Genomic DNA, 25,706 nt, shown 5'->3' with positions numbered 1-25,706 from the left:
ATTCAGATAACAAAAGCAAAGCTAAATTTTTAGAAGTTGTACAAGAAAGTGCTCACAATTTATTCAATACATTTGATCGTATAAGAAAGACTATATTTTGGTGAAGGTGGTAACAAGTTTCAGTCAAATTCTGCCCATTATAATTAATTTCAACATGATTGTTTCAATTATTCTGCTTCTGGAATTTGTTCTGTCAATACCTGAAATAGACTGTTAGTTTTGACTTAAAATATTTCCAGTCAAGATTTTTGTATAATTCATTTTAGTCAATATCTGATCTATAGCTTTTGGGGGATTTTTTTGGTGCAACATTGACTAATGTTTTTCGCCAAGTAAGAAATAGGTATTTTTTTACAGAATACAGATTCTCTCAGACCTGTCGTGCTGACCTGCTGTTTTTATAATTATACTTCTTATACAAGTAGAAAGTTAAATTTACAAACTACCTACCTAAACCAAATTCAGTAAAATTAAAGTTAACTAGCATAGTTGAATATGATCACATAGCTTTGCAGAAATTAAGTCTCTGCTAGTAGCAAGCACTGGGCTCCCATGACTGCAGCACAGCTCCTTTGGGTGAGTACGTGGATACCACTACTGAACTGTCTGATGATTGTACCCACCCACGACTTTTTGTTTTAAACAAATTGCAGCAAAATCTTCCTATCTACACGATACTGTGATATTGTTCTTCACCGATGTACCTATTAGTATTACTATGGCATTTTTATGTTTCCCTCCTCACCCTCAAGGTGATAGTATTAGGAGTTGGGACCTTAGGGAGGTAATTAGGCTCTGCTTTCATGAATGGGGTTAGTGCCCTTATAAAAGAGCCCCCAGAGAGACCCCTTGATTCTTCCATCACTTGAGGACATCAAATCTGCCTCAATTTTGGACTTCCCAGCCTCCAGAACTGTGGGAAATAAAATTCTGTTCTTTATAAGCACCCAGTTTATGGCATTTTGTTATAGTGGCCCAAACAGACTAGACAAGTATCCAAAGCTCTAGAATTCCGTGAGTACTGAAAATGCCTGTGATCAGGCCTATTTTGACAGCAATAGTTGTCTAGATCATCTAGATAATCCCAAACTTGATCATATCAATTATTTTTATTATTTTATTTTATTGATCATATCAATTATTTTTATTTAGAAATGAAAACACAAAACAAGAATTTTGTAGAGAACTTGAGTGACTTTAAGTGTTGTCTTCAGAGTCCAGTTTAAGAAACAATGGTTCTGATTAGGAAGACTCAAAGCTGCAGGAAAGATCCTGCCTTCAGGTGAAGGTCTCAGGTGGTTTTATTCCTGAAGTTGAGTATTTGCAAGCTTTTCAAAGCTTTCAGAGCTATCATAATCAAAGGGCCACAAGATGGAGAAGCCATTTTTTGAAAAAAGATCCTTTATGTTAGGAAAATAAAATTTTATGCATTAATCTCCACTTCCTGAGAAAGGGCTGTACATGTCTTTCCATTAAAAATAGCAAGTTTTCATGTCAAGAACACTTTTATTTGCAAACCTCATAGTAAATTAGCAGAGCAAATTCTGGCAACATCTGCCTTATTCTTAAATTCTAAAGCAGGAATTAGCAAGCTATACCACCTGTGAGTCAAATCAGCCCACTGCCTGCTTTTTTATAGATGTGAGCTAAGAATATTTTCAACATTTTTAAAGTATTGTTTAAAAAGAAAACAAAACCATATGAAACAGAGGACTTATGTGGTTTGCAAATTATAAAATAGTTACTATCTAGCTCTTTATAGAAAAAGTTTGCTGACCTCTGCTCTGAAGAATTGCTTCTTTTTAGAAAGCAATATTAGTTTTATCTTGAGAAAAAGGGAGATAATATTCACATTCTATCTATCTGTCCTCTTTCGTCTTCACCCTGTTTTATTCTTTGTTTACCTTTTCTAGCTATCAAAGTAAAGGCTTTTATCATGCTACTAGATTTGTTGTCTAAGTTCTATCATTCAGTCCTTTATTTTAAAAACAAGTGAGAAGGCAATTTATATTAATCCTCTTTTAAAAAAAAAAGACACTAATATGAAATAGTCTGATTTTTGACTTGTTTTTCTGTGGGTAATTTTTTTAAAAAAGAAAATGTGACCTATTTACCTTAAATGCCCACAAAGTAAAGCTATTTCTTAATGTCTTTGATTTGCATTCTTATTTATTTATGTATTTATTTATTTTACTTTATTGTTTGGAGACAGGGTCTCACTCTGTCTCTCAGGCTTGAGTGCAGAGGCACAACAAGGGCTCGCTGCAGGCTCTGCCTCCCAGGCTCATGTGATCCTCCCACCTCAGCCTCCTTGAGTAGCTGGGACCATGAGCACGTGCCACCATACCTGGCTAATTTTTTATTTTTTGTAGAGACAGAGTCTCCCTCTCAGGCTGGTCTTGAACTCCCAAGCTCAGGTGATCCTCCTGCTTCAGCCTCCCAAAGTGCTGGGATTACAGATGTGGGCCGCTGCACCCAGCCCTTTTCTTTAGTAATAATAATAATAAAGTAGGTCACTAACGTGGGAATAACTTGAAAAATGTGGGAATAACTTGAAGAATGTTTAACCTGAGTTCAGAGCATCCCAGATGGAATATATAATTGTTAAACTCAAAACATTAACCTCATTTTCTAAATCTCTTTTCCCAGGAATTAAAGCATGAATAATATTTGTTTGGTAAGATCTAAATGGCTTAGTAATCTCTAAGCCTGCAGAGAAATTCACTTTCAGAATTGCAAAATGGTTTATAAGGTTCATTAATAGTCAATTTTAAGTATGATTAAGTGCTTAGACTATTGTTAAGTACCCAAGAATTACTTGTTGTTGATTAACTATTATGATCTCCTTTACCTGACTCAGAGAATGCATTTAAGTAGCCAAAGAAATGTGATAATTACTCATTAACGAAACAAAATGTGGTGGGTATCTGGATTCCTTTTAATCCTCAGTGGTTTATTTAAGAAAGAACATTGGAAACTAATTCCACAGGGAAAATGCTGTTGCTGAAGAAGGCGTTGGGACACAGATTGCTGACAACAGGATTTGGTTTTGAGAACTGAATTTGAAAGACCAAAATGAGTTATGTTTTCTTCCCTGAAGGCAGATGGGTACTTGTTAAGAACTTCCTTCAGTAAGAAAGTTAGGATCCCTGCCACGTTCTCCACCTCCTCACAGTTTCCTCCCTTCTGGAGCTCTCCACGGGAAGCAGGCACGAGTCACCAGAAGAGGAAGGCTCTTGGTGGGACACTCTTGGTGGTCCGAGGACTCCATCAAGGTCCTAGAGGGTGAGCCCTCTTAACCAGAGATGGCAGAACTTGACCCAAGAAGGCCTTGTGGTCATCGGGGCTGTACGCAGCACACCCCTGGCACATTCTGTGCCTCTCTTCTTTTGACTCTAATTGTTGCCGGCAAACAGCGACATCAGGACTTTGGGGAAGGTTGTGTCCTTCAGGCCTTTGTTAAAACTTTGTAAAGATGTAGATGGCATTGCCTTCCTGGGCACCAGCAGAATCCTACTCATACCCTACTAATCCTTGTTTGCAAACGCAAGGTGTGATCAGTCAGGTCCCCCATGGCATGGTGCTGCAGGCTGCCCTTACCAGAGTCAGGGGCCACCACCAGCTTTGTTGCTATCCTGGATTTTTAGATACTGCCCTGACCTCCCACTCTGAGCTCCATTCTTTCCCTGATTCCTTAGGCTGCTTGGACTTGAGCCTGACTTGTCCAGTTCCTAGCCTTTTATTCTTCCAAGGGTGCACCAGGGCAGCTGGGATCTCTGGATCTTAAAGCACCTCCTCTTCTACATCCCCCCAACACCCCACATGCAAGACCACACCTCCACCTTTGCCCCTGCTGGACTTTGACTTCTGGGCACACCCGGAGCAGCCAGACAGCTTGCAGTCTGAGCTTTGGCCTGCATTTTAGAATTCAGCGTTGTCGCCTCTTCAGGCTTAATGTTTCTACATTTGCTGCTTTAATTTCCCCTCCAGCTCTGAGCTCTAGCTCTGCCTTGGCTTGCCTATTACCTTGGCCACACAGCCAAGCTGGCAGGTTCCCCGAAGCCAGTCTATTCATGCCCATTCCTCAAGTTTGCTGTAGCTATTTGTGTGCTCCAGCTTTCAAGAAGTCTCCAGACATAGGACAAAGGCTGAAACGAAAGAGTAATAGGAAGTAAGTTATCTTAGCAGGTTCCCCTGTGAATGCTGGTGAGGGGTTGCTGAAAGGAACTTCTCAGATCAACACTGACAAGGATTCTCAAGTGAAGGCTTGGTGATAGAGTGAGATAGATATTTAATTTAGATCTAGAGATATAGAGGACAAGCCTAAATTAAAACATCAACTCTTTTACTAGCTCCTTTCATAGATGAGAAAATGGGGGACCAAAAATATTAACTGCCTTGGCCACTATCGCTCTGATTAAAATAGAGCAACGTTGGAACCAGCGTCTTGCCTGCTGGATGGGTACAGTGTTGTCTACCCTTATTCATTCAACAAGTATTCATTGAGCGTCTACTCCAGGCCATGCCACTACAATTTAACAGTTCTTGGCTGTATAATAAATAGGTGCTAGAAAACATATGAAGTAAATATAATAAAAGGTAGCCGTTGTAAGGGACATTAATCTGGTTAAAAATAAATATATTTAGAATTTTAAAATAATTCAATGTTATTTATGCTGGTGTGATGCTAGAAGTATATGTAATAAGTTTTTATGGAAATTCATAAATAAGAGCTACCAAATTGTGCTGTGATTCTCAGGAAGGTTTCTTATGTTGGATGGTAGAGAAATCAAACTGGAAGGCAAGATAAAATTTAGATACGTTGAAAAGAGAGGGAAGCGTTTTTCAGTAGGAGAAATGGAAGGTTTGTGTTGAGGATTTAAAAGAGAAGATTGTGTAGTTAATGTGGGAACAAATTGTAGAAAGCTTTGAGAAAAAGCCAACCAAAAATGTTCATGGGGGGTCGGGCATGGTGGCTGACACCAATAATCCCAGTACTTTGGGAGGCCCAGGCAGGCGGGTGACTTGAGGTCAGGAGTTTGAGACCAGCCTGGCCAACATGGTGAAACCCTGTCTCTACTAAAACTACAAAATTAGCCGGGCGTGGTGGTGCATGCATGTAATCCCAGCTACTCAGGAGGCTGAGGCAGGAGAATTGCTTGAACCTAGGAGGCGGAGGTTGCAGTGAGCCAAGATCCTGCCACTGAACTCCAGCCTGGGTGACAGAGCAAAACCTTGTCTTAAAAACAAAACAAAACAAAAAAAGCAAAAGTGTTCACATGGCACTGGAGGGCCACTGAAGTATTAGTAGGGGAGTGCCATGAGGAGGCTAGGCTTTAGGAAGACTGCTCCAGCAGTGCTAGATTGGGGTAAGGGTGGGGGGCAAGAAGGAAGAAGGTGACTGCCTAGAATTGGTACAGTAAGTTATTTAATATCAGGCTATTAAAATCTTCAATTAAAGGAGATTCTTAAAGAGAATCAAATATGTCATTTTCAAGTACTTATAATAATGTGATCTTATGATTAAAACACAACTGTCATCTTCAGTCCTGATAAATGTGCTATAGCAAAGAATTTAGATTGTATATTCCTACCATGAGTCTTACATGGAAATGGATGAATGTAATGCTTAAAAATAATTTGTTCTCAGATTAAGCAAACTACCTCCCCTCTCCAACAAAATGGTTTTGAAATCTATAATTTGTTAACATCTCTTTCATAGTTAGTACAAAAATAAACAAAGCTAGCTCATGCTCACATAACTAAAAATTATCCGTGAATGAGCATGTGTTAATCAACCAGAAGTTTAAAGATACAAATAACATCAAAAATCATAAAAAAATTAAAGAACAAAATTCACCCCCAATCCCATTACTCAAACACCAACTGTTGTTTTTCATCTTCCCGTGTTCTTTTTACCAGGTTTTGTTCATATGTTGCTGTGTCACTTTTTATGGTGGTGAAACTGTGTTTACTCATAACAATAGAGGTAGTGAAATTGACAATCTTTGTCCCTAACATAAGAATAGTTACCCTACTTTTTTTTTTTTTCTGAGACAGGGTGTCATGCTGTCACCCAGGCTGGACTGCAGTGGCACGATCTCGGCTCACTGCATCCTCCACCTGCCAGGCTCAAGTGATCCTACCGCCTCAGCCTCCTGAGTAGCTGGGTTTACAGGTGCATACCCCCTCGCCTGGCTAATTTTTGTATTTTTTTGTAGAGATGGGGTCTCACCATGTTGCCCAAGCTGGTCTCAAACTTCTGGGCTCAATTGATCCCCTGTCCTCTACCTCCCAAAGTGCTGGGATTACAGGCGTGAGCCACTGCCCCCGGCAAACCCTACTATTCTCAAATGAGATTTGCACCTTGGCAGATGGCAGTATGAAGTAGAGTTTTTACTGCCTTCAGGCTCTTCAAAGTAAAGACCACACTACGGCATCTTCTTGAGGAAGCTTGATTAAATCCAGCAAAGTGCCCTGCAGTTAACTGTCTTCTGCTCCAACTGGCTGAGTAAATAACAAAGGGTGACAGCTGCAGTACTTTCTTTGTGCGTGTGCTTGTGTGTCTGTGTTTTTGTTGACAAGTTAGACACTAATCTCTCTAGTGAGTTGAACATTAAGCAGGTTGTATGTCTTCTGGAAAAATATCTGCATAAGGATTTTAAAGAAATTAAGCCCTGGCTATTTATTTGTAATATGTTTCTGAGATTTAGTCATTCTTGTTGAAAAGGAATGTTTTAACATTTACTCCATTAATATTTGAGTACTGTTATATTCAATATAGTTATATAGATTGTGCATACAGATTCACTTATCACTTAATGAGTTGTCCCCAGTGAACCGGATTTGCCTGCCTAGAGGCAATGGTCTGGGATGCACTGAATTTATTCAGAGGATTTTGGTTTGTTTGCTTTAAGAACACTTGTTAGCAAAACCTAAAACTTGAAAATTATCCAAATCCACTGCCAGAATATAGCTACAACAGCTCCAATCTAGTGATAAAAGTAGAAAAAGTTTTGATTCCCAATGACCTTGATTTATATAAATTTGCATGTAAATGATGATCTTTGCTTGTGAGTTGTAGAAGCAAACATGAAATTAGGTGATATTACTTTTGGGAGTTGAATACATGCTATGAAAATAAAACCAAATTCAAATAAAGCCAAAATGTTAAAATGTTTGATATTTCATCACAGCAGAGGTCTAATACCACTGTATCTGTCATGAAGTAAGTTTATCCCACTGCAAGAAAAAAAAAATAACATTTGTAATATTGAAAAAAAACAAATATATTTTCATAGTTCAGGTTTTTATTCCATGAACTGATGTTCCAGGTGATATCTATTCCACAAGACCAAACCAAAAATTATCTGTGCAGGAAGATGTTGTTACAGTTAATGGTCTCCACTAAGGATTAAAATACTCACTGTTTCAAAGTTTTATGGAGAGATCAACATTTTACACAAAAACATTTTTCACCATAAATTTTTCTTGTGCCTTGCTTTTTAAAAAAAAATTAAATACCCTCTAACTCTGAAAAATGTCTCTTAAAAAATATTAATGGGAATAATAAAATAAATTTATATTGGGAAACTTTTCACAAAGGCTATCTCAGTATTTTCTCATAAAATCTTGCTTGGCAGCAATTACTGTCATTCGTTGATGGGTCAGGACACTGAAGCCTGAATGAATTAAAAGTCTTCTTGATTCTGATACCAAGTCAATAAAAAACCCGTGATTTAGTTTCCCAGGACATTGTTCTTTTTATTAGCTTTGTAGAAAAAGTATTGATTGTAATAAAACAACAATTGAAAGTCCCCAAACAAGGTTCCTTAAAAATGGTTTTATTGCTTCTGCCAAAGTATTGTGTCATAATCAAATGTCTAGCTGTTGCTCAATGTGCTTACCCTGCATTGGTACACCAGCAGCTTTGCTTAGCACAGTTCTAAAGCCCTCTCTGTTTTTCTTTTTTCATATATATATGTTGAGATGGAGTCTCACTCTGTCACCCAGGCTGGAGTGCAGTGGCGCGATCTCTGCTCACTGCAACCTCCGCCTCCCCCGTTCAAGCAATTCTCCTGCCTCAGCCTCCCGAGTAGCTGGGACTACAGGCATGCGCTGCTATGCCTGGCTAATTTTTTGTATTTTAGTAGAGACAGAGTTTCACCGTGTTGCCCAGGCTGGTCGCGAACTCCTGAGCTCAGGCAATCTGCCCCCCTCGGCCTCCCAAAGTGCTGGGATTACAGGCGTAAGCCACCGCACCCAGCCTCTTCTTTCTTTATTTTTTTGAAACAAAGTCTCACTCTGCCGCCCAATCTGGAGTGCAGTGGTGTGATCTCGGTACCCTCTCTTAGAAGTGGGAACAGGTGCCCTCTCTCTTCTCCTATGTCCACTCTCCCCTCTTCCAGTGTCCTCCTCCTCGCCCAGATACTGCCACATCTAATGAGTTTATGATTATTTTTAAATTTCTTTCCATGAGATGATATCTGCATACCAGCTGGGGATAGAATGTAATCCGTCCTGCAGAAGTTAAACCATGTGTCATGTGAAGAGCAGGAGATGGTAAGTCAGGGAGATTTGATGGAAAACCTCTCAGAAATGTCAACCTCAGTATCACATGTTCATCTAACTTCAGATTTCAGAGTTCGTGATGTTTGTGCTACAGCCAGTCATTGGAGTCAGTTCAAGTTTGGAGAAAATTTTCTTCTAAATTAACAAGAAAGAAGGAAGAAAGAGGAAGGAAGAAAGGAAGGCGGAAGGAAGGAAGGAAGGAAAGAAGAAGAAAAGAAGGAAGAAAAAGAAAGGAAAGAAAAAAAGAAAAAAGGGCAAGGCTTTTTGTACATGCATGCGTTCCTGCTCTTAGAAGAAAAAAAGTTTAACTAAGTTACTTCATTTAGCCAATGAAGATAATTTTTCTTTTTTTCTTTCTTTCTTTTTTTTTTTTTTTTTGAGACAGAGTTTTGCTCTTATTGCCCAGGCTAGAGTGCAGTGGCGCAATCTCAGCTCACTGCAACCTCCGCCTTCCAGTTTCAAGCGATTCTCCTGCCTCAGCCTCCCAAATCGCTGAGATTACAGGTTCCCGCCACCACGCCCAGCTAACTTTTTTGTATTTTTAGTAGAGATGGGGTTTCACCAAGTTGGTCAGTCTGGTCTCAAACTGCTGACCTCGTGATCCACCTGCCTCGGCCTCCCAAAGTGCAGGGATTACAGGTGTGAGCCACCGTGCCCAGCCAATGAAGATAATTTTTCTTAGAGAATCAATAAATTTCATCTAGCCAGTGGTCTCATTTCTGCAGATTCATATTAGGGGTTATTAATAGGGGAATAATGATGTGATCAAACAATTAGATAAAAATATAGTATATTCAGGTTGAAGAACAACACAATTGCTCCTGAGAACTCACCTTGAATAGCTGCACCATATAGTTGTAGGAGTGGTTGGGGTCCACACACTTTAGGTTTGGTCTGTGTTTAGGAAGGAACATTAGGTAGACCTGATCCCCTAGCATTCTTGTCTCAGGTGGCATCACCACCAGCTTCTCAGGTGCAAGCCTGAAACCCATCTGTACTTTACACTTTCTTCTCTTTACACCAACAAAGGGAGGAAAGAGAAAGAAATCTCTTCCTGACTAATTAGAAGGCAGGTTCACCCTTCTTCACTGTGGCTGTCTTATGTTAGACACTCATTAGGTTTTGACAGTATTATAGCGACAGCAGCTTGATTCTTCCTTTCTAATCCCGCTAGGGTGATCTTCCCAAAAACACAAGCACTTTCAATTCCCTATGTTTAAGGAGCTTAAACTCCTCAGATGCCCTGCCCTTGCCTCAGAATAAAATTCAAACCCAGTATACGGGGACTTTAATGAGTCAACCCCTATTTAACTCTCTTGTCTCCACTGTTCATTCCTTTGCCACTGGAACTCCATCCACTTTTTGGTTAAAAAGATATGCAGTTCAGGCTGGGTTCGGTAGCTCACGCATGTAATCCCAGCACTTTGGGAGGCTGAGGCCAGCGGATCACCAGGTTAGGAGATCAAGACCATCCTGGCCAATGTGGCGAAACCCTGTCTCTAATAAAAAAAAAAAAAAAAATTGCTGGGCATGGTGGTGCACACCTGTAGTTCCAGCTACTTAGGAGGCTGAGGCAGGGGAATCACTTGAACCAGGAAGGAGAAGGTTGCAGTGAGCCGAGATCATGCCACTGCACTCCAGCCTGGCAACAGAGCAAGACTCTGTCTCAAAAAAAAAACCAAAAAAAAAGTGCAGTTCCAGAAAAGAGCACATTGTCTTGTGATGTCATGGCTATGCACGGCAGCTCCCTTTGCCAGGTCATCCTCCACTGCTGTTTCACCTGTTCACCTAGCTGGCTTGGTGCAGGCCTCCTCCCTTTCAAGAAGTCTTGCCTGCCCCAGCCTGTTGTAAGTATCTGTTTTTAGTACCCCCAGTATGTTTTAAGGACCTCTCGGAGGCTACACCCATCTTACACTGACCTCTTAACATGCTGCCAACCGGATGTTGTCTATTTTCCTGTCTCCACCCTCAATTTTGAAATCCTTCCCGGCAGGCACCTAACACATTCCTGGCACGGAAGAGGTGCTCAGTACAGTAAATTCTTGCGAAATGATTTAAAGAATTAACGAACTAATAACATGGTAACCGAAAGAAATGAAGGGGCAACATGAACCTGAAGTTTGGAGTGGGCAGTAGTGGCAGTGAGAAAGTTGTTTCTCTGTAGTGTTACTTGAATTAGGTCAAATGAAAAAAATCCGGGAGAACTGGGTTCTAATCAAACTTTAACACTAATTAACTGTCTGCCTCTCTGCAAGTTATGTAACCTCTCTCCACCTGAGCTGACTTTTCTATAAATAACGTGAACTCCATAGGTTTTCTGTGAGGGTAAATAAAATATTGTATAAACAGTGTCTATACAGCTGAATTTGTGGTCTCACGAAAATCTGCTGTTCTGCAGCCACCGCTGCTGACACCCAGCCAAACAGGGTCTGGAGTGGACCTCTAGTAAACTCCAACAGACCTGCAGCTGAGGGTCCTGTCTGGTAGAAGGAAAACTAACAAACAGAAAGGACATCCACACCAAAAACCCATCTGTACATCACCATCATCAAAGACAAAAAGTAGATAAAACCACAAAGATGGGGAAAAAACAGAGCAGAAAAACTGGAAACTCTAAAAAGCAGAGCACCTCTCCTCCTCCAAAGGAACGCAGTTCCTCACCAGCAACGGAACAAAGCTGGATGGAGGATGACTTTGACGAGTTGAGAGAAGAAGGCTTCAGACGATCAAACTACTCTGAGCTACGAGAGGAAATTCAAAACAATAGCAAAGAAGTTAAAAACTTTGAAAAAAAATTAGGAGAATGGATAACTAGAATAACCAATGGAGAGAAGGGCTTAAAGGAGCTGATGGAGCTGAAAGCCAAGTTTCGAGAACTACACGAAGATTGCAGAAGCCTCAGTAGCAGATGTGATCAACTGGAAGAAAGGGTATCGCTGATGGAAGATGAAATGAATGAAATGAAGAGAGAAGGGAAGTTTAGAGAAAAAAGAATAAAAAGAAATGAACAAAGCCTCCAAGAAATTTGGGACTATGTGAATAGACCAAACCTACGTCTGATTGGTGTACCTGAAAATGACGGGGAGAATGGAACCAACTTGGAAAACACTCTGCAGGATATTATCCAGGAGAACTTCCCCAATCTAGCAAGGCAGGCCAACATTCAGATTCAGGAAATACAGAGAACGCCACAAAGATACTCCTCGAGAAGAGCAACTCCAAGACACATAATTGTCAGATTCACCAAAGTTGAAATGAAGGAAAAAATGTTAAGGGCAGCCAGAGAGAAAGGTCGGGTTACCCACAAAGGGAAGCCCATCAGACTAACAGCTGATCTCTCAGCAGAAACTCTACAAGCCAGAAGAGAGCGGGGGCCGATATTCAACATACTTAAAGAAAAGAATTTTCAACCCAGAATTTCATATCCAGCCAAACTAAGCTTCATAAGTGAAGGAGAAATAAAATACTTTACAGACAAGCAAATGCTGAGTGATTTTGTCACCACCAGGCCTGCCCTAAAAGAGCTCCTGAAGGAAGCACTAAACATGGAAAGGAACAACCAGTACCAGCCACTGCAAAAACATGCCAAATTGTAAAGACCATTGAGGCTAGGAAGAAACTGCATGAACTAACGAGCAAAATAACCAACTAACATCATAATGACAGGATCAGATTCACACATAACAATATTAACCTTAAATGTAAATGGGCTAAATGCTACAATTAAAAGACACAGACTGGCAAACTGGATAAGGAGTCAGGACCCATCAGTGTGCTGTATTCAGGAAACCCATCTCACGTGCAGAGACACACATAGACTCAAAGGGATGGAGGAAGATCTATCAAGCAAATGGAAAACAAAAAAAGGCAGGGGTTGCAATCCTAGTCTCTGATAAAATAGACTTTAAACCAACAAAGATCAAAAGAGACAAAGAAGGCCATTACATAATGGTAAAGGGATCAATTCAACAAGAAGAGCTAACTATCCTAAATATATATGCACCCAACACAGGAGCACCCAGATTCATAAAGCAAGTCCTCAGTGACCTACAAAGGGACTTAAACTCCCACACAATAATAATGGGAGATTTTAACACCCCACTGTCAACATTAGACAGATCAACAAGACAGAAAGTTAACAAGGATATCCAGGAATTGAACTCAGCTCTACATAAAGTGGACCTAATAGACATCTACAGAACTCTCCACCCCAAATCAACAGAATATACATTTTTTTCAGCACCACACCACACCTATTCCAAAATTGACCACATAGTTGGAAGTAAAGCTCTCCTCAGCAAATGTAAAAGAACAGAAATTATAACAAACTGTCTCTCAGACCACAGTGCAATCAAACTAGAACTCAGGATTAAGAAACTCACTCAAAACCACTCAACTACATGGAAACTGAACAACCTGCTCCTGAATGACTATTGGGTACATAATGAAATGAAGGCAGAAATAAAGATGTTCTTTGAAACCAACGAGAACAAAGACACAACATACCAGAATCTCTGGGACACGTTCAAAGCAGTGTGTAGAGGGAAATTTATAGCACTAAATGCCCACAAGAGAAAGCAGGAAAGATCCAAAATTGACACCCTAACATCACAATTAAAAGAACTAGAAAAGCAAGAGCAAACACATTCAAAAGCTAGCAGAAGGCTAGAAATAACTAAAATCAGAGCAGAACTGAAGGAAATAGAGACACAAAAAACCCTTCAAAAAATTAATGAATGCAGGAGCTGGTTTATTGAAAAGATCAACAAAATTGATAGACTGCTAGCAAGACTAATAAAGAAGAAAAGAGAGAAGAATCCAATAGATGCAATAAAAAATGAAAAAGGGGATATCACCACTGATCCCACAGAAATACAATCTACCATCAGAGAATACTACAAACACCTCTATGCAAATAAACTAGAAAATCTAGAAGAAATGGATAAATTCCTCAACAAATACACCCTCCCAAGACTAAATCAGGAAGGAGTTGAATCTCTGAATAGACCAATAACAGGTTCTGAAATTGTGGCAATAATCAATAGCTTACCAACCAAAAAGAGTCCAGGACCTGATGGATTCACAGCTGAATTCTACCAGAGGTACAAGGAGGAACTGGTACCATTCCTTCTGAAACTATTCCAATCAATAGAAAAAGAGGGAATCCTCCCTAACACATTTTATGAAGCCAGCATCATCCTGATACCAAAGCCTGGCAGAGACATAACCAAAAAAGAGAATTTCAGACCAATATCCTTGATGAACATTGATGCAAAAATCCTCAATAAAATACTGGCAAACCGAATCCAGCAGCACATCAAAAAGCTTATCCACCATAATCAAGTGGGCTTCATCCCTGGGATGCAAGGCTGGTTCAACATACGCAAATCAATAAATGTAATCCAGCATATAAACAGAACCAAAGACAAAAACCACATGATTATCTCAATAGATGCAGAAAAGGCCTTTGACAAAATTCAACAACCCTTCATGCTAAAAACTCTCAATAAATTAGGTATTGATGGGACGTATCTCAAAATAATAAGAGCTATCTATGACAAACCCACAGCCAATATCATACTGAATGGGCAAAAACTGGAAGCATTCCCTCTGAAAACTGGCACAAGACAGGGATACCCTCTCTCACCACTCCTATTCAACATAGTGCTGGAAGTTCTGGCCAGAGCAATGAGGCAGGAGAAGGAAATAAAGGGTATTCAATTAGGAAAAGAGGAAGTCAAATTGTCCCTGTTTGCAGATGACATGATTGTATATCTAGAAAACCCCATTGTCTCAGCCCAAAATCTCCTTAAGCTGATTAGCAACTTCAGCAAAGTCTCAGGATACAAAATCAATGTACACAAATCACAAGCATTCTTGTACACCAATAACAGACAAACAGAGAGCCAAATCATGAGTGAACTCCCATTCACAATTGCTTCAAAGAGAATAAAATACCTAGGAATCCAACTTACAAGGGATGTGAAGGACCTCTTCAAGGAGAACTACAAACCACTGCTCAATGAAATAAAAGAGGATACAAACAAATGGAAGAACATTCCATGCTCATGGGTTGGAAGAATCAATATCGTGAAAATGGCCATACTGCCCAAGGTAATTTATAGATTCAATGCCATCCCCATCAAGCTACCAATGACTTTCTTCACAGAATTGGAAAAAACTACTTTAAAGTTCATATGGAACCAAAAAAGAGCCTGAATCACCAAGTCAATGCTAAGCCAAAAGAACAAAGCTGGAGGTATCACGCTACCTGACTTTAAACTATACTACAAGGCTACAGTAACCAAAACAGCATGGTACTGGTACCACAACAGAGACATAGATCAATGGAACAGAACAGAGCCCTCAGAAATGATGCCGCATATCTACAACTATCTAATCTTTGACAAACCTGACAAAAACAAGAAATGGGGAAAGGATTCACTATTTAATAAATGGTGCTGGGAAAACTGGCTAGCCATATGTAGAAAGCTGAAACTGTATCCCTTCCTTACACCTTATACAAAAATTAATTCAAGATGGATTAAAGACTTAAATGTTAGACCTAAAACCATTAAAATCCTACAAGAAAACCTAGGCAATACCATTCAGGACATAGGCGTGGGCAAGGACTTCATGTCTAAAACACCAAAAGCAATGGCAACAAAAGCCAAAATTGACAAATGGGATCTCATTAAACTAAAGAGCTTCTGCACAGCAAAAGAAACTACCATCAGAGTGAACAGGCAACCTACAGAATGGGAGAAAATTTTTGCAACCTACTCATCTGACAAAGGGCTAATATCCAGAATCTACAATGAACTCAAACAAATTTACAAGAAAAAAACAAACAACCCCATCAAAAAGTGGGCAAAGGACATGAACAGACACTTCTCAAAAGAAGACATTTATGCAGCCAAAAAACACATGAAGAAATGCTCATCATCACTGGCCATCAGAGAAATGCAAATCAAAACCACAGTGAGACACCATCTCACACCAGTTAGAATGGCCATCATTAAAACATCAGGAAACAACAGGTGCTGGAGAGGATGTGGAGAAATAGGAACACTTTTACACTGTTGGTGGGACTGTAAACTAGTTCAACCATTGTGGAAGTCAGTGTGGCGATTCCTCAGGGATCTAAAACTAGAAATACCATTTGACCCAGCCATCCCATTACTGGGTATATACCCAAAGGACTATAAATCATGCTGCTATAAAGACACATGCACACGTATGTTTATTGCGGCACTATTCACAAGAGCAAAGACTTGGAACCAACCCAAATGTCCAACAACAATAGACTGGATTAAGAAAATGTGGCACATATACACCATGGAATACTATGCAGCTATAAAAAATGATGAGTTCATGTCCTTTGTAGGGACATGGATGAAACTGGAAACCATCATTCTCAGTAAACTATCGCAAGGACAAAAAGCCAAACACCACATGTTCTCACTCATAGGTGGGAATTGAACAATGAGAACTCATGGACACAGGAAGGGGAACATCACACTCCAGGGACTGCTGTGGGGTGGGGGGAGGGGGGAGGGACAGCATTAGGAGATATACCTAATGCTAAATGACGAGTTAATGGGTGCAGGAAATCAACATGGCACATGGATACATATGTAACAAACCTGCACATTGTGCACATGTACCCTAAAACCTAAAGTATAATAAAAAAAAAAAAGTGTCTATAATATTTTTCTAGATCATGTTAAGAATATAACAAGAGTTTAATAATTTAAGAGTCTAATAAATATTAACTTCAGCCCCTTAAAGTTTAATATTATCTAAACCTGATGAAATAAACCAATTCAAAGCAACAAAATCAAAGAGCTTTAGACTAGTAATTTCAAATACAGGGTTACTGATTAAGAAAACAAAAACTTTCTGGCACAGAAGATGAGGAGTAAGGAAAAAGAAGGCTGGGCACTGTGGCTCATGCCTGTAATCCCAGCCCTTTGGAAGGCTGAGGCAGGCCAATCACTTGAGGTCAGGAATCCTAGACTAGCCTGGCCAACATGGTGAAACCCTGTCTCTACTAAAAATATAAAAATTAGCTGGGCATGGTGGTGGATGCCTGTAATCCCACCCACTTGGGAGGCTGAGGCAGGATAATCACTTGAACCCGGGAGGAGGAGGTTGCAGTAGCCAAGATTGTGTCATTGCATTCCTACCTTGGTGACAGAGTGAGACCCTGTCTCAAAAAAAAAAAAAAAAAAAAAAAAAAAAAAAGAAAAGGCAGAATTAAGCTCCAAAATGGGCTGGACATGGTGGCTCATGCCTGTAATCCCAGCAGGCTGAGGATTGCAGGCTGAGGCAGGGAGATTACTTGAGCCCAGGAGTTCAAGACTAGAGTGGGCACCACAGCAAGACCCTTGTCTCTGGGGGAAAAAAAAAAAAGAAAAAAGTTCCAAACTGGAGGGAAAAATCAAATTCACATTAGTAATAATGTCTCCACCATTCCCTATGTCTTTTTTCTTCTTTTCTTCCTGTAATACTTCACTTTATAATATTTCCTAGAGAAAGATTTATACACATATCTTAAGTGTACAGTTTGATGAGTTTTGACAAATGTGTATACCAACGTCACCAACAGCCTCGTCATAACAGAATATTTCAATGGCTTTAAAAAAGTTTCCTTGCACCCTTTTCCAGTGAGTTCCTTCATAGAGACAACAACTGTTCTGATTTATATAACAATATATTAACAGTGCCTTTTCTTAAACTTCATATACAGTAAATGAAATCATGTGTTCACCTTCACACAGCATTAGTCTGTGAGATTCATCCATATGTATGTATGAGTGGTTCTTCATTTTTTTGTGGCTGGGTAGTATTCTTTTTTTTCCTTTTTTATTTAAAAAAATTCTGGGGGTACATAGTAGATGTATATATTTATGGGGTACATGAGATGTTTTGATACAAGCATGCAATATTCTTTTGTATGAATGTCACTGTTTATCCCTTCTCCTGTTAATGGACATCTGTGCTTTTTTCCCCAGCTTAGGATTATAAATATTCTTGTACAAGTCTTCTTGTAGACCTATATTTTTGTTTCTCTTGGTAAATACATAGGAGTAGAACTGCTAAGTCCTGACATGTTTAGTTTTATTAAAAACTAACAAACGGTTCTCCAAGGTGACTGTATCATTATATACTTCCACCAGCAATGAATGAAAAGTGTAGTTCCCTCCTAAATGTTTGCCAATATTTGGGATTGTCAGCTTTCCAAAAAAGACTGTAACATTTTGCATTTCCACTAAACTGTATGAGTTACTCCACATTCCTCACCAGCGCTTGATACTAGCAGTCTTTTTAACCTTAGTCATTCTAGTGAGTGTGTAGTAGGATCTTGCTGTGGTTTTAATTTGCATTTCCCTGTTGACTAGAGATGCTGAGTACGTTTTCATATGCTTATTTGCCATCCGTATGTCTCCTTGTGTGAAGAGTTTGTTCAAATCTTTTTGCCAAATCTTTCATTGTGCTTGCCTTCTTACTATGGAATTGTAAGTTTTTTTATAGATCCTGGACACAAGCCCTTTGACAGACATATGCTTTGCAAATATTTTCTCTCCATCTACAACTTGCCTTTTTACGTTCTTCATTGTATCTTTCTAAAAGTATAGGCTTTTAATTTTGCAAAAGTCCATTTTGTCAATGTGGTCTTACGATCAGTGCTTTTCATGTCCTACTTAAGAAAACTGATTAACTGAATGTCACGAAGACTTTCTCCTGTGTTTTTATCTATAAGTTTTATTGTCTTAGCTTTTTAAATTTAGGTTTGTAATTCATTTTGAGTTAATTTTTGCTTACAGTATGAGGTAAGGGTCAAGGTTAATTTTTTATTAATCCATAGAGATGTATAATTATTTCAGCACTTGTGAAAGACTATCCTTCCCACACTGAATTATTTGGCACCTTTATTGCAAACTAATCAATCATATAAGTGTGGATCTATTTCCAGATTTTGTATTCTGTTCTATTCATCTGTTTGTCTATCTTTATACCAATAACACACTGTATTGAATAGTGTAGTTTTATCATAACTTCTGAAATTACGTATTGTGATGATGTGAAATATATATTTGGTTTCAGATCTATTTCCTCCTAAAATTTTTAGAATCTCCAAAGCGATGTTCTTTTGTACACTGATGAGTTGACTGACGGCTGACAGCCCCTATGTAGCTTCAAGATGGAGACTGATCACAGGAAAGACCAAGAAATCATTATAGGATTGGGACTTTCAGCCTACCCCACAACCTCTGGGGAAAAGAAAGGGGCTGAAGGTTAAGTTGACCACCAATGGCTTAGTTTAATCAATCATGCCTGTGTAATAAAACCTCTGTAAAAGCCCAAAAAGGCAGTGTTCAGAGAGCTTCTGGATAGCTGAACACGTGGAGGTTCCTGGGAGGGCATGGAAGCTCCATGCCCCCTCCTCCATACTTCATATGCATCTCTTCATCTATATCCTTTGTAATGTCCTTTGTAATAAACTGATAAACATAAATATTTCCCTGAGTTCTTTGAGTCACACTAGAAAATTAACTGAATCCAAGGGGTGGAGGATGGGAACTCCAATTTCTGCTTGGTGGGTCAAAAGCACAGGTAAAACACCTGGGGTGTGCGATTGGCATTGAAAATGGGACTCAGTCTTGAGAGACCTAATTCTCAATCTGTGTGATCTGATGCTACCTTCAGGTAAGTAGTATTAGAACTGAATTGAATTAGAGGACACCCAGCTGGTGTACACTACAGAATTGATTGCTTGCTTGTTGGTGGGAAGAAATCACATATTTGGCCACAGAAGTCTTCTGTGTTGACTCTTATGGTGGGTGAGCAGCGGAGAAACAGTTCATGTTTTTCCACTTGGAGATATATATCCTCTAACTTTGATTTTCTTTTTGAGATAATCTTGCTCTGTTCCCCAGACTGGAGTGCAGTGGCACAGTCTCAGCTCACTGCAGCCTCTGCCTTCCAGGCTCAAGCAATTCTTCTGCCTCTGCCACCTGAGTAGCTGGGATTACAGGTGTGTGCCACCACACCTGGTTAATTTTTGTATTTTTAATAGAGACAGGGTTTCACCGTGTTGGCCAAGCTGGTCTCAAACTCCTGGCCTCAAATGATCCACCTACCTTGGCCTCTCAAAGTGTGGGGATTACAGGTGTAAGCCACCATGGCCGGCTATGTCCTCCAACTTTGTTCTTCATTTAAAAAATTATTATTGCTATTCTTTACCTTTGGTTCTCCTTGTAAATTTCATAAGCAGCTTATTAATTTTTTCAAACAAGCCTATTAGGATTTTTATTGGTATAACATTGAATCTATAAATCAATTTAGGAAGAATTGCTGTCTTAACAATGTTGAATCTTCTAATCCACAAACATGTATGTCTATATTTATGTCTGCTTTTGCTTTTCTCAGCAAGATTTTGTGGTTTTCAGTGTAAACTTCTTACCATCTTTTGATAAATTCATGTCTTAGTCCATTTAGGCTCTTATCACAAAATTCCACAAACTGAGTAGCTTGTAAACTACAGAAATTTATTTCTCAGAGTCCTGGAGGCTGGGAAGTTCAAGATCAAGGTACCAGAAGTGTCTAGTTCCTTGTAGACAGTGACTTCTTGCTGCATTCTTACATGATGGAAGAGGTAAACAAGCTTTCTTGGGCCTCTTTTATAAGAACACTAGTCCTATTCATAAGGGCTCCACCCTCATGATCTAGTCACCTCCTCAAGGCCTCACCTCTTAACGTTGTCACATTGGAAATTAAGTTTCAATATACAAATCTGTGGCAGGGAAGGAGGACACAAACATTCAGACCATAACAATCCCCAGGTAATGATATAGATTGCTTTAAACAGTTATATTGATTATACAAAATTAAGATAAAAAAGAAAAAAAAAAAAACAAAAACATTTTCTAGCCAGACAAGGTGGCTCATGCCTGTAATCCCAGCACTTTGGGAGGCCAAGGCAGGAGGATCACCTGAGGTTGGGAGTTCAAGACCAGCCTGACCAACATGGAGAAACCCCGTCTCTACTAAAAGTACAAAATTAGCCAGGTGTGGTGCCTAATGCCTGTAATCCCAGTTACTCAGGAGGCTGAGGCAGGAGAATTGCTTGAATCTGGGAGGCAGAGAGGTTGTGGTGAGCCAAGATGGTGCCATTGCACTCCAGCCTAGGCAACAAAAGCGAAACTCCGTTTCAAAAAAATAAAAGCATTTTCTGCTCACCCAGTTGGTTATTAGTTCTAGTGCTCTTCACTCTTATTCATGGTTGTGAGTTTCCATCTCTTATTATTTCTCTTCAGCCTCAAGAACTACCTTTAGCATTTCTCATAGTGTAGGCCTGCTTGCATCAAATCCTCTTAGTTTTCTTTCATCTGAGAATGTTTTTCTTTCTCCTTCATTTCTGAAGGGTATAGAATTCCCAGTTGACGGCTTTCTTTTTCTTGAAGCACTTTGAAGATGTTGTTCTACCCTGCTGGCCTCTGTGGTTTCTCATAAGATCAGCTATTAATCGAATTACTGTTCTCTTATATGTATGTTTCATTTTATTGCTTACCACTTTCTAGATTTGTTCTTTAATTTTGGCTTTCGGTATGTGACTCTGATGATACCTGTTTCTGCAAGATAGGCTTTGGCAAAAATAAAAATTTTAGGTCAAATAACAGCATCACTGATTCCTTTACTGGCTAGAATGCAAAATGTGTAGAACCAGGTCAGGTTTCCAAGGAGAATCTTATCAAATCTTTAAAGAGCATGCAATTTAAATGCTATTGAGATTGACCAGAGCAAAATTCTTTGTATGAAGCAAGTATAATATTAATAACAAAATATGATTTAAAATTTACATAAAAAAGAAAACTACAGAAGAATCTCAAATATTATGACAGTCAGAATCAAATAACACATTATAAAAATAATACACTGGCCAAGTGCAATGGGTCACACCTGTAACCCCAGCACATTGGGAGGCCAAGGCAGGAGGATTGCTTGAGGCCAGGAGATTGAGATCAGCCTGGGCAATGTAACAAAACACCACCTCTAAAAAAAAAAAATTAGCCAAGCATGATGGCATGCACCTGTAGTCCTAGCTACTTGGGAGGCTGAGGCAGGAAGCTAGCTTGAGATAAAGGCTGCAGTGAGCTATGATCATGCCACTACACTCTAGTCTGGGCAACAGAGAGCAAGACCCAGTCTCAAATAATAATAATAATAAAAATAATATACCATAATCAAGTGGGGTTTACTCTGTAAATCTAAGAATACTTGGCATCATGAAGTCAATTGATACAATTTATCAAATTTAAGGAGATTTAAAGAGAAAAATCACAAATAATCTCTGCAAATACTAAAAAGATATTTGATACAACAGAATGCCCATTCTTGATTTTTAAAATTCAATAAAATAAAACTTGAAAAGTATTTTGCTAACATGAAAAAGATATATAAATAGAAATCCTGGAAAAACACAAGGATGCCCATGATACCACTGGTATTTAATGTTTCATTGGAGGTGTTAACTTATGCCATTAGATAACAGAAGAAAATCGGTAGCGTAAGAACTGAAAAGGAAGAGGAAAACTTACTCTTAATCCACCTGACAAAGGTCTAATATCCAGAATCTACAAGGAACTTAAGCAAACTTACAAGAAATCAACCCCATTAAAAAGTGGGCGAAAGATATGAACAGACACTTCTCAAAAAAAGACATACATGAGGCCAAGAAATACATGAAAAATAGCCCAACGTCACTGATAATTAGAGAAATGCAAATCAAAACCACAATGAGATACCAACTTGTGCCAGTCAGAATGGTGATTATTAAAAAGTCAAGAAACAACAGATGCTGGTGATATTCCAGAGAAATAGGAACACTTTTACATTGTTGGTGGGAATGTAAATTAGTTCAACCATTGTGGAAGTCTGTGTGGCGATTCCTCAAAGATTTAGAACCAGAAATGTCATTTGACCCAGCAATCTCGTTACTGGGTATATATCCAAAGGAATATAAATCATTCTATTCTAAAGACACATGCACATGTATGTTCATTACAGCACTATTCACAACAGCAAAGATATTGAATCAACCCAAATCCCCAGCAATGATAGACTGGATTAAAAAAAAAATGTACATATGCACCATGGAATACTATGCAGCCATAAAAAGGAATAAGATCATGTCCTTTGCAGGGACATGGATGAAGCTGGAAGCCATTATCCTCAGCAAACTAACACAGAAACAGAAAACCAAATGCCACATGTTCTCGCTTATAAGTAGGAGCTGAACAATGAGAATACATGGACACAGGGAGGGGAACAACACTTACTGGGGCCTGTTGGGGCAGGGTGGGGTTGGGGGGAGAGCATTAGGGAAAAGAGCTAATGCATGCTGGGCTTAATACCTGGGTGACGGGTCCATGAGTGCAGCAAACCACCATGGCACACATTTAGCCTATTTAACAAACCTGCACATCCTGCATATATACCCTGGAACTTACACACACACACACACACACACACACACACACACACAAACAAAATAAAATATTTTTTTAAATAAAAGAACAAAATAAAAAATGAATGCAGGAAAAAATAAAATTAATATAGATATAAAACTAATTCTATTTGCAAATGGTATAATATTTGATTTGTCTTATAAAACATAACAGAATTGAATAAAACTGCAATATTTGTAAAGTAGCAAGATTTAAATTAATATGAAAAAGTAGGTAGTCTTCACATTTGCAAACGATATACAGAAAAACAGATAATCTTGCTATTTATAATCACAATAAACAAGATAAAATAGCTAGAAGTAAGCTTAACATGAAATGGGCAACACCTGTACCTAAGAAAAACTTTAAAACACTGTTGAAGGAGAAGAAAAGTACACTTAAACAAATGAAACAATGTATCTCATGTTTCTTAATGCAAAGACTCAACATCATTACAATGTTCGTTCTACTTAATGAAGCTAACAAAATCCAAGCAAGAATAGCCAGCAAACCTTGAAAATCTCCAGATATTGCATATAACATAAGACTTCATTGATTAAAACACTAACATTGACCTATGAATGGAGACACCAGTGGGACAGAGTAAAAATTCCAAAAACAGGGACAAACACATGTAGGAAATTGAACTGGTAAAGATGGCATCTCAAATTATCTTTAATAAATTGCATGAAGGCAATTGAGTAAAAGGCAATGCTGGATCCATAGTTCATATCATACATCATGATAAATACCAAATGGATAAAAAATTTAAATGGAAAAAATAAAATCAAATAAATATTTAAGAAACTATAGATACGTTTTATTATAGAACTACAGTTGGGAAGATCTATGTACCTATCATTCCACTTCCAAAACCTAAAGAGAAAATAATGATTAAATCAAATGCATAAAAATAAAAACCTTAAACGTGGCAAAAAAACAACAACAACAACAAAAACACAAACGCAAACAAAATACAAAGACAAAAGAAAAACTGGTCAAAACGTTGCAATTTGTAAACAAATGCTGACCTCCTCAGTACTTAATAGCTCCCAGAAATCAAGATTTTTAAAACCTACAGTAATAGGAATGGGGAAAGGACATGACACAAAAGTTCACAAATGGCCCTTAAAGGTATGACAATATTCTGTTTTACTCATGATAAGAAATCAGGCTGGGCATGGTGGCTCACCCCTAAAATCCCAGCATTTTGGGAGGCTGAGGTGGGCGGATCATTTGAGGCCGGAAGTTCGAGACCAGTCAGGCCAGCATGGTGAAACCCCATCTCTACTAAAAATACAAAAATTAGCTGGGCATGGTGGCACACATACAAGGCCTGTAATCTCAGCTACTGGGGAGGCTGAGGCATGAGAATCGTTTGAACCTCGGAGGTGGAGTTTACAGTGAGCCAAGACAGTGCCACTGCACTCCAGCCTGGGCAACAGAGACAGACCCTGTCTCAAAAAAAAAGAAAAAAAAAAGAAATCAAATATTAAAACCACACTAAGAAAACACTTGTCATCTGTTGGATTGGCAAAATCCAGAAGTGTGATACATTCCCTTGGGCAAGGCTGTGTAGGAACAGGTACCCTCAAACATTTACTGGTGGGAGAATAAAATGCTACAACATTCCAGGAAGAGAGACTGGCAATAGCTATCAACATTACAGAGGCATTTACCCTTTAATCCCCCAACATCATGTCTCAGTATCTAGCCGTTAGTTACACCTGTACACATAAAAAATAGCACATGAAAAAGGATGTTTCTGGCAGCATTGCTTGCAATAAAAGAGACTGAAAACTACTCAAGAGTCCAAAAACTAGGAGACTGGTTGCATAAAATCTAATACATTCATGTATTAGGATAATCTGCAGCTGTCAAAAAGAGTGAGAAGGATGTCACATATGGACATGGAGAAAGCTCTATGATATATTAAGTGAAAAGAAAGGCAAGGTGTAGAACAGAAAAACTCTATCTTTTGTATAAGAGAGAAATACAAGAATATTTATTCATATGTGTATAACAAAATAGTGTAAAGATAAACAGAAACTCAAATAATAATGTAGAGTGGGCAAAGGAGGAATTTGGTGGATAGAACAGAGAAAGGCAAAATGTCCCAGTGTACTTTCTTAGACAGATTTTTATTTTTATTATTTTTTTTTAGACAGAGTCTTGCTCTGTTGCCCAGACTAGAGTGCAGTGGCATGATTTCAGCTCACTGCAACCTCCACCTCCAGGGTTCAAACGACTCTTCTGTCTCAGCCTCCTGAGTAGCTTAGACTACAGGTGCATGCCACCACAGCCAGCTAATTTTTGTATTTTTAGTAGAGACGGGGTTTCATTATGTTGGCCAGGCTGGTCTTGAACTCATGACCTTAAGTGATCCTCCTGCCTCGGCCTCCCAAAGTGCTGAGATTACAGGCGTGAGCCACCACACCCGGCCTTAGAGAGTTTTGATTTTTCTTTTTCTTTTTTTTTAAGACAGAGTCTTACTCTGTTAACCAGGTTGGAGTACAGTGGTGCAATCTCAGCCCACTGCAACCTCCACTTCCTGGGTTCAAGTGATTCTCTTGCCTCAGCCTACTGTGTAGCTGGGATTACAGGTGTGCACCACCATGCCAC

General features: G+C 39.0%; 1 long non-coding RNA gene across 1 annotated transcript in view; it reads right to left on the bottom strand.

Annotated features, from left to right (window-relative positions):
* Positions 1-2,368: 2,368 nt before the first annotated feature.
* The window catches only part of LOC115832451, a 66,597-nt gene continuing 43,259 nt past the window's right edge, over positions 2,369-25,706 (bottom strand). Inside the window, exon 3 of the long non-coding RNA XR_004027955.1 lies at positions 2,369-4,148. This is a non-coding gene — a long non-coding RNA (uncharacterized LOC115832451). The remainder of the gene's footprint in view (positions 4,149-25,706) is intronic.

This window comes from Nomascus leucogenys, chromosome 3 (genome assembly GCF_006542625.1).
Source record: "Nomascus leucogenys isolate Asia chromosome 3, Asia_NLE_v1, whole genome shotgun sequence".
NCBI classification, from domain to species: Eukaryota; Metazoa; Chordata; class Mammalia; order Primates; family Hylobatidae; genus Nomascus; species Nomascus leucogenys.
The sequence above is the reverse complement of the archived record's forward strand: the minus strand, read 5'-3'. Positions and strand labels throughout refer to the sequence as shown.